We start from the raw sequence: 10,215 nt of genomic DNA on the forward strand, positions 1-10,215 counted from the left end.
ATCTGTGCTGTTTATTACACCTCCTATTATTAGAGTACTGAATAAAGACTGACAGCAGAAGCAACCATGCTGTTTCTCAACTATAAATCCTAAATTCATTTGTTAGTATTAGAAAGGCTAAAGTCATCAAGAGAACACACAGATGTTAAAAACTACAAAAAGAGCTGTATATTGCTTGAATAAATGTACCATTTGCTAAGCTTTTTATACTCTGAGGCATGGGCATCAACTCAAAGAACACAGTTCACAAAATACTCAATGAGCAGCATCTAAAACAAGTTATATCAATTTTAAGTCCTCTGGTATTTATTGACAGACTATTATTAGCTAATAAAAAAATTCTTTATGTCACAGAAATTTTAGTTTTAATTTGAGAATATAAATAATAGTAAAAATGCATATCATTAGGATTAAGGTCTAGACAAATTCTTGATTTAAGTAAAAGATGTCTGTCCAACAATGTAGTGAAGACCTGCATTGTCTTTTGAGTCACTGGCTAATTTCTGTTGATTACCATGGGAGCAGGCTTGGATATAAAAGCATCTGCTGAAGACAAACAGTGTGGATGATCAAATACCTTTTGTACAAGGACAGTTCCAAATTTACATTTCTGAAGGTGAAGAGATCGTGTACGCTTCCTTTATTCAGGCATATTGAAGTTGAACAGTATAGAAATTATTGTGAATGCTGGTTCATCATTGAAATCTTCCTGACATATACTGAGAGAAGGCTTAAATGGCTTTTTGTTCTTTTTTTTTTTTTTTATTTCAGAAAGTATGTTTGAATGTATCAAAACTCTCAGGATTTTCTCTTCTCTCCCTAGTCTTTAACAATGAGGGCACTGGCTACAGTAACAGAGTTAAATGGCACTTTTTGTTCCGAAGAACAACTGAAGTGTCACAGCCTGTACTTTGACTGAATCCAATGGTATGATTCTCATGAACACCATTTAACTGATTCTGTGAATAAGAAATGTAAGATCTAGCCTTAATTCTTAAAAGCAACACTTGTCACAGTACTTTAACAGAATATTTTCATAGCAAGATTTTACTTTGCATTCCCTTTTCATTTTCCCCTGTATTTCCCTTTTGTCTTTCTTCTATGCAGATATTTTATATATATTGTAAAACAAGAAATTGAATTTATCTGAGTGGTATGTTTCACTAGTTAGCCACCTCTACCAGCCCTTTGTAGGCAGCACATCCCTCATTCATGAACCATGTGTTAAAGATAGGAATGTTAATTAATAACAACTTCTGCACAGCCCAAGAATTCAATTGAACCTACAAATGTTGACTGTCAGACAAAAATTTTGATTGATTTTTGTAATTCCATTTAGGGTGTGTTTTAAGCATGGATTTCTATGGAAAACATTTTCAAAGGTGATTTTAGGAAAATATTTTACAGTAGGACTTGCAAATTAGAATTTAATTCTCCACTGAGGTAGAATCTCAGTGGAGAATTAAAATACTATTTCAGGCTGTCTGTGGGGAGAATTTAATTTAAAATCCTGTTTTTTATGATTTAGCAACAACATACATTAATAAAGTGTAAAAGGTATCACAATTATTCATTCACTTCTGGTTTAATTTAGCCTCATATGTTGCTAATTTACTTGTCTTTGGTGAACTGCACCTAAGATTTTGGAAGAGTTAATCTGGGAACATTCATGTTTTTATGCATTAGTGCTTTACAGTACTGTTAAATGAAATAGAAGTGTATGATATGGTGAGCAATGTCGTGTTTCTCCATAAAAAAAAGCTGCCAAAACAAATCCAAATACATGCAAGAGAAGATTACAGTTCACAGTAAGAATTTAGTTTCTTTATCAGTTTGTCATCAGAAGTTAATGCCAGCTTAATTCAGTGCTTTTTAGCTAGTTAAGGTTGAGACCAGCTTCATTTTGATTCTCCATCTCAGGGAAGGGAAGATAGACTCACTTTACACCAGGTAAGATTGCTGTATTGCTACCTTGTGTCCCAGAGGCCACATAAGCCTGTTAGTCTGGGATTCCCCCAAATTAATTCCATGTTCTGCAGCACCACCAGTCTGTGGTGCAGTGCTGCCCTGATATGGTTCTAGTCCTCTATAGCCCAGGGGAGAAGCATCTGTATGCTCTGAGCATTATCTGGGTTTTTTTACAGGATAAACAAGGAAGAAGGAAAGGGTTTTATTACTCCTCCCACCCACTGCTTGTGTTGTGCCTTCAAGCACTTTGGGCTGAGTTTTCCTTACTGTCTTAGGGTAGCAGTGAACAGCTCACACAGTTCCTAAGGGACAAGCATTGCTCCTGTATATCTCTTCTGTGTAATGAGTACATGCTGCCACCAAAGGCTGGATAATTCCCTTTGAGGAAGTCAGCCTGGTTTGTTCCTGTTATGTCCAGTCCTTGCAGAGAGCAGCCCTGTTAATGCAGAGGTGGGGTCAGATAGGGAACTGCTGTCTCCAGGAAATGGGTGCAGGATTTACTTTCTCTTTTGGAAGTGGTGCTGTGCTTTGCAGTGTGGTGGGGTGTGCTGTTCCAGGTTGTTCTCAGCATTTTTTATTGAACTGGAGCTTGCCATTGAGCATTGCAATACATCTGATCATTTCCAGGTTGCCTAGAGGACATTACTAAAGAGAAAAAAACCAAAACCAGTTTTGTGTTCAGACAGGTGAGTATTTTTATGTGTGATAAATCATAAACATCCCCCTTTGTTGGCAGAAGAGCAGATACACTACATGCCTTATCACTACATCTGCATTCTGACAATCCTCTTGACAACAGAATGCTCTTCAAAGTGCTTTTCAAAAACTGACCTTCACTCTTTAAACATCTCCTCAGGGCAACTATCATTTGTATTATAAATGTAGTTTTTATCTCTAATTTCCATTGACTTCTTACCTGTTCTTTTTTGTTTTTTCCTTCAGTTGAGGAATAATAGAGTGTTAGAGAGAAGTACCATTTTCCAGTTGAAGTAAAAGTTTGTAATGTCTGTTTTGGAATAACTCAAAAAATATTTCATACAGATAAGAAATCTGAATTTTGTTTTTGTAAATGCTGAAAAGGTCGGTTCCCACTGCAAAGTTTTAAACTTAGAAATTTCTAATGTCAATATATGCAATTTTTATGGCTTTCAAAAACAGTGATGTGCTGAGCAACATGAATTCCAGTTGCTCTGCTTTCCCAAAAACCTAAGCAAATTATTCTAGACAGACAGTTTTATGTAACAAAAAACCTCTAATGTTTTTTATGAAAGCCAGCTATAGAAATATTAATATTTTGATGTTCTTTTTTTTTTTTTTTGGTGTCTCACCAATGTATCATCTGTTGAAAGTGACCTTAGAAGTGTTTACACTCAATTTCTGAAAAATTGTGTATTTGTTTGTTAGCTTTAAATGCCAGGGCTTTTTCCTCTGCAATTTGTTGCTAAGTTGCCCTAAAAAGCAGACAGGTAATAAATTACTTCCCGTACAAAACAAGGATGCTTCAGTAAATTCTTCCAGAAGAATACTACAAAGCATTCTCATTTTTTAACTGAATGTCACCCTTCCTTGTAAAAAAAATATTTTTCACCAAGTGTCTATTTCCTGCACAGAAGAACAGGAAAACATTTCAACAGACTGATTAATTGAATTTTTCACTTGGTTTATGTGAATTCTGATCCTAGGTATAAAATACATTACCTACTTATATCTAATTTAAACCCTATTTGAAGAGCTAAAAAGCAGCCTGCAGGATTCCTCCCTGATGTGAATTGTACTAACAGATCCTATTTATCTCTCATACTTGTTGTCTTGTAGGACAAAATAATTTCTTCAGGGAATAACTTGACCTGCAGATGGTTCTCAAATGGTATGTAACAATTATTTTCCACTGCTTTGCTTTCTGACTGGATAAATTTTGCTGTAAAGCAAGATCTGTTTGTGCAGACATTGGTTCTTCTGCTTACTCTCACAACTTTAATCCAGTGTGGTTCACAAGGCACTGCATTGTGGTACAGAAAAATGGGAGATATCCTCCAGGATTGTAAGCTAGCAACAGTGGCAAATTAAATGTGGATTAACAATGGTATATGAATTATGAACTATATTTCCTGCTACTAAAAGAGCATCTGACCAAAATTAGTGGTTGTAACTACTCAATGAAGAACATTTACAAAAGTATTTATGGAACACGTACACCAAATAGGCACAAACAAAGCTAAAGAAATGCATTTTTAAAATAAATTAGGGTAGTTAAAGAAAGTAAACATTTCTGAAGCATATTTACCCCAGACTTTCCTGCAAGCTTAATATGGTATGTGTAATGTACACATTTAATATTTATGTTTGTATCATGATCAAATTAAGTATGCCATGAGTCAATACCAAAGAATCTAGGAAGGAAATTCAGACATTTGATGCCAGAAAGAACACTGCATGACAGCAGACTGAACACTGACAGAGAGTGCATGAAAAATAGCCAAATATGTGGCAAATCAGACATACCACAGGATGTTTTGGAAACACAGCAACAATGGAAACTTTTTAGACTTTGTTTAGCTAAAACAGAAAACAAAAGCAAGACTGAATTAATTAATGAAAAAAAAAAATGTTGGCCATTTGGAACATAGCAAATGTAAACCAAAATAATTGAACAGAATATAAATTAGAATTGTTTCCAGTTAGCGTATCTATTTTTATACACTGTATGCTCAACAGACACAAAATTTTATAAATAATTATCTCTAATGGGAATACTCAAAGCCAGCTTGGTGAGCTCTAAAGATGTGAGGCTACATGTTTGACTCAAATATGCTTGAATGTAACAATTTGATTTAGAAAAATTATCAAGTGTGTACTGTTATGGTGTACAAATACACCCCTTGCAGCATCGTGCTTGAATGGCACAGTGAAGCATTTCTGTAATTGATTTTACTGTGTCTAGATCTGTCTTTCACAATTTTTACAAATATTTCAGGATTTGAGGAAAGCTGCAAATTAGACAAAGCCATAATCATGTTTCCATGAATTTTTATCTTGCTTCTCTATTTTCATTTTCACTTTTGTTTTTTCAGTTCTGGACAAGAAAGTCACCTTACCTTTTTGTATTGTTTCAGTAAGTATTCTCACTGCTGCCTGTTGAATATGAAATGAGGTAACACTGTCATGAAAGGAACACCTTCCCAATTTCAATCTGTTATGTCAATCATTAATACACATTTAAACATTACATAGTAACCCCAGGAGCTTTCAAATTCCCATTTCCCATTCCCTGATGCAAGCCTGTTTTAATGCTGCAGTGGTCAGGAAAGAAGCAGTGTTGAAAATCCTTGTTGGCTTTTCTTGGAATGTATTTCCTGCCTGCTTTTTTCCCTAACCATTCCTGTGACAAATCCAGTGTCTGAGCATGTTTAATTGTATTTATTTGGCATGAGTGAGTCATTTTGCATTGTTCTCCTGCACTAACACTGTGAAATACTTAAGGAGTAGGAGTTTCTGCTCTAGTCTGAACAAAGACTGCTTTATGGCATCCTATCAGGCATTTGGAAGCCGGGATTATTAGTGGTGACAGCAAAAAGTGTTATTTATTTATTTGTTTACTTTAATGCATTTCCTGCTTTCTTAACTGCATGGTTCACCTCCAAAACTTCCCACTGTCTGAGTGGGATAATGCTTGTAAAATTGAAGAGATCCTTTGTAGCCACTTGACTGCAAGAATTTCAAGGAAAGCTGCCAAATGTGATTTCTTAGGGCTGTACCTTAATGCAAAAAACACTGGCAAGAGGAAGGAAGGGTTGGAGTTCACAAGCAACTTCCATGTACCAGGAAAGTCAGCTTTACCTTCTGAAGATTATAGATGAAGTGTTGCATGTTAGCAAGTTGTGGACAAAGACATCTGTGGCAATATTTTATAACTACTTTTACCAAGGAGGAATAAGAATACAAGATTTGACCAGCTGCAAAGATTTCTTTTTTTTTTTTTTTTTGGGAAACAGAGATAAGTGGTTGAATTCCTCAGATCATATCCTTCTTCCAGTTATGTGGCTACTGAAAGGAGATTTTTTTGAACTTCATGAAAGAGATTCATTATATGTAGTTCTTCTATATTAGCAGTTGTTCTGTGGATGCTGTTCTTCAAGCATTTATTAGTTTTCTTGAAATGTTTTCAGGTTTTCCTTTATTAGAATGCCAGTTAATCACCAGCGAAATAATCAGCATTCCTACTTGTATTCCTACCAGTCCAGGATTTCTTGTATAGCCTATGAAAAAGGGAAAAGTGAATTGATGGGGACAGTTCTCTGTGTGACCTGTATAATCCAAACTTCCTCTACTCAGTGAAAAATATTAGGAATTTTCATGATCTTTGTACTATTTTTATGGCATGTAGCAAGGACATCAATACATTTTCTCTTACAAACAAGTATTAACAATCCAGACTAGTTCTCATACATTTTTTTCCCCAGGAAGTTAAGTTAAGGATTTTTTTTTATAATAAAAATGTTCTTTTTATTGTAGCAGAAGGGAAAAGGAGAAAATAAACCAATTTGCACAAAATCTTTTTCACCATATAAACCAAATTTTGAATGTCAGTATCAAGCCTTCAAGGCATGAACTCTTAAAGCCACCACCCCCACATAACTAAGGAATGTCATAGTTATCTTAAAAGTAAAATACCTATATTTGCCTAGAAAATAAGCTTAAATTTTGTCTGCTATGTTTCCCTTCTTTCAGATTTCACTCTTGGGTCTATGTAGACATAAACATGTGTCATATGCTTCTATATTTTTAAAGTCCTACCTGGACTTTAAAAGTCTTACTGGAAAAGAAAACTGTGAATTCAAAGTGCTGAACTGTAGGTTACTCTTGGTCAACTGGACTTGGTTCACAAATGGTTTGGGGTTCCGTAAGCCCCTCTGTTAACCTTTGACTCAAAGCATTGTCTACACTGTAGATTCCTGAAAATGGAAGTGCTTGACAGAGGCTTATTGTACAAACCAGTATGGATTGTTTTCTCCTCAAGAAAACTCAGGTTATGTTGTACCACAGTAATTGCAGGAGGATGACGATGACACCTTGCCAGGCTTCTGGCAATTTTTCAGTCTTCTAAGCTTGCAGACCTCAGAACTCCATTTAGCTCCCCACAGAATATAAATTTTAGTATTTGCATGTGGATTTTGCTCACAACTGAATGTTTCCTGTTCAAAATTCTTTTTTCTCCCAACACAGGCAGAATACCTGTGAGGGTTCAGAGAAAATCTGCAGATTTCTCTTCTGAGAATAAGGAAGAGAGATGCTACAGGGTCATGTAACAAGGGATGGGAAAAAAGATTTTTATACTGATGTGTGCTGTAAATCACTGACTGTCACAGATGATCAGTTTTTCTCTGCTACCACCCCAGGCCTCCTATGTCTCTTTATATGACTGGCTCCAAAGGCACAGGGTTCCACATCTCCCTTCCCATCTTTTGTAAGGTTATCTTTCAGCCCTATTCACTGTAACTCACAGCATACAGCCCTTCAATGCACACAGTGATGAGCACAAAGCTGGCAGGAAGATGAGCATTAATATGGGATGAATGCTCACTTCAGCCTTTCCCGTTCAGCATTGTGTCTGTATCCTGCTTGCCACTTCACATCCACTCATCTGCATCCTCACCTCTCACAGAGTCCATTGCTAATGCATCCAAGGGCACTCAGGCTTCACTGCATTAGGATGTTTTTGTGTAAAAATGATGACATGGAAGATGTTCAGTTGGCACAGAGCCAGTCCAGCTCTGGTAAAGCTTGATCTCCAACCTAATTCACAGGTGACCTCCACTCACTAGAATTAAAAGAGCTACATGATCCCTAGAGACCCCTTCCAGAGCCATGTCTTTACATCTTTATCCCAGTGTATCATCTTCCACATGTTTTACTTTCTTTATCAAAGCTAGAAATAACAATTTGCATAATGTCAGGTCTCAAATCTTCCCAGTCCTCTAGTCAACCACTGAAGCCTTTTGTGAATTATGAAATAAGGTTAGTACTGGCACTGATAGTGACATAAAGAATATTTTCATAGGTGCTTCTTCCTAGATTTGATCCTAAGAATATTTTTGGCATACTTTTCCATGCCTATTTTGCAAATGAGAGAATGAAGATAAATATAATAAACTGTGTTCTGCAGAAGAGACAAAGTGGGAATAGATGCTGTCCTTCTGCATGTCAGCTTGCTCACTTTTGGGACTATTACATTCACATTTTCATGACTGGGCTTCTGAAGTAAAGTTGGTTAACCTGCAACATGCTCCCTGTTCATCTTAGAGACTTCATAGACTAAAACTACAATATAAGTTAAAGGCATATCTCACAGGAAGAAAAAAAATCAGTAGTATTTAATAAGCACTTTAATACTTCAGTTTGAAAATCAGTTTAAATATATACTGACATCCATGAAATGTATATTTAAATTTGCATTCATACCCAAAGCTATTGTGATGATGTGATTCTGGACTTTGAAATAGGTAGGCAGGGAAAAAAATTATAATGGCAAACTTATTATAAAATGAAAAAAGAAATTCAATTTTTATATTAAATATCAAGAATATTTGATTGTGTATACACCCATATCATTGTGTATCAAGAAAAATACACTGTTACACATCTTCAGCTTTGAGGCTCCTTTGTATGACTTGCTTAACTGGTAGAGAGCTACAGATTTTGCAAACCCTTCACAAGCTGTGGGGAATGCATTGTGCTCTGCTGGGGCTCACTTTCTGTGTGTGCTGCCAGCTTTCAACTCTGGCACTGAGGTCATGCTCTGACTGCACACTGGAGTCAGTTTAGAGCCTACAGAGCAAGATCAAAAATCAGTGTAAAGGCTGTATTAACACCCTGTTGAGTACTCTTAATTTTACAGAACAGTGTTTGTATGACTAGCCCTGATCTCCATCAAGCATGTATTACCAGTGATCTGGAAATGCATCCATCCAGTGTTAATGACTGGGAGATTACAACCCAAAGCAGACATTTGTCAAGCACTTTGATACTTACCCTTCCTAATGGATGCAGGATGCCAGGAAGGAAACTAAAAACCACAGGACAGAGAGAAGAGGCATACTCTGAAACTCACAGAAGTGGAGGAGTGCTCTGCTTCACGTTGCATGAAATGGTAGAGAGGTGTTCTTAATCACAGAATGAAAAGAGAGGATACAAGACTTTTTGAGTTACAGAGGGTTGAAACACCTCAAATTATGGAGGCTAAGTTTCTGTATAGCAAATCACATTGGAAATCTGAAACAGAAGATACTAATTAATAAGGGATCCAGCTTTAAACCTTTAAAAATTTACTTGGATTTTTACCTTGAAGAAGAGAAGGCAATTTTGACCCAGAAGACTACTGCAATAAGGAAGAAATAAAATGTGTGGAGATGAAAATCAGCATACGCGGAACAGTTCCGTGCATTGCAATAAACAACACCATTCCTGGCCTTCAGAAGAGAATGCAGACACTGTAAGTAATTACACCACATTGTAGGAGTTTAGTGGTGCCAGGAGAGAACGAAGAAACAGGAATTTTTAGATGTCATTGCATCAGAAGATGAATTACCCACCGATCCAAAACAAATGAAACATTTATCTGTTTTAAGTTGGACACAGGTGCACAAGCCTGTGCAGCCAGAAACCACAATATTATCACTAAAAAAAAGGCCAGAGTTAGTAGAAGGTAACAGCTGGAGTCAGGGTTAAATAGGTGTGATCTTTCACCTCTTAAGAAAGGAAAAAATATGTGGGTAAAAATGATTTGGAAATTTCACAATTTCTGAACAACCCCCTCCTTCCTCCCCCCCCCCAAAAAAAGTGTTCATTTTTGTAAATTATCTTCTCAAGAAGAATCACTGTCGAAAGAAACAAAATACCAAGGAAGAGTTTAAGGGTGCTTTCCAGTAGGTAACATATTTCTCAAAGCAGTACCTGCCAGGTCTGGCAGAACTGACAGTTCACACTTGCAGCAAAGTTCTGCTTACTGTTAGGGATCCACACAGGATCTCTCAGCTGGCAGAAATAAGCCTGTGAGCGAGACCAGAAGCTTTGTGTTGTGCCAGACATTACCAAAGATATAGATCTAAAACCTCACAATTTAATTTGAGCATAAGAAACAGAAGCAAGGGATGAACATGGTAAAGCACACAGGCTCATTTCTCCCCATGGTAAATCTCCCCAGCCCTGAGCTCTCCCTTTTCACTGGAATGGCCAATAAACAGACATAGT

General features: G+C 36.6%; 1 long non-coding RNA gene across 1 annotated transcript; it reads left to right on the forward strand.

Annotated features, from left to right (window-relative positions):
* Positions 1 to 821: 821 nt before the first annotated feature.
* Positions 822 to 5,370, forward strand: LOC127059088 (uncharacterized). The gene is made up of 4 exons (XR_007776532.1): positions 822 to 927; positions 2,596 to 2,654; positions 3,784 to 3,835; positions 5,040 to 5,370. It is a non-coding gene; the product is annotated as an uncharacterized LOC127059088 (long non-coding RNA).
* The last annotated feature ends 4,845 nt before the right edge of the window (positions 5,371 to 10,215 follow it).

Source organism: Serinus canaria, chromosome 1A (genome assembly GCF_022539315.1).
Source record: "Serinus canaria isolate serCan28SL12 chromosome 1A, serCan2020, whole genome shotgun sequence".
Lineage (NCBI taxonomy): Eukaryota > Metazoa > Chordata > Aves > Passeriformes > Fringillidae > Serinus > Serinus canaria.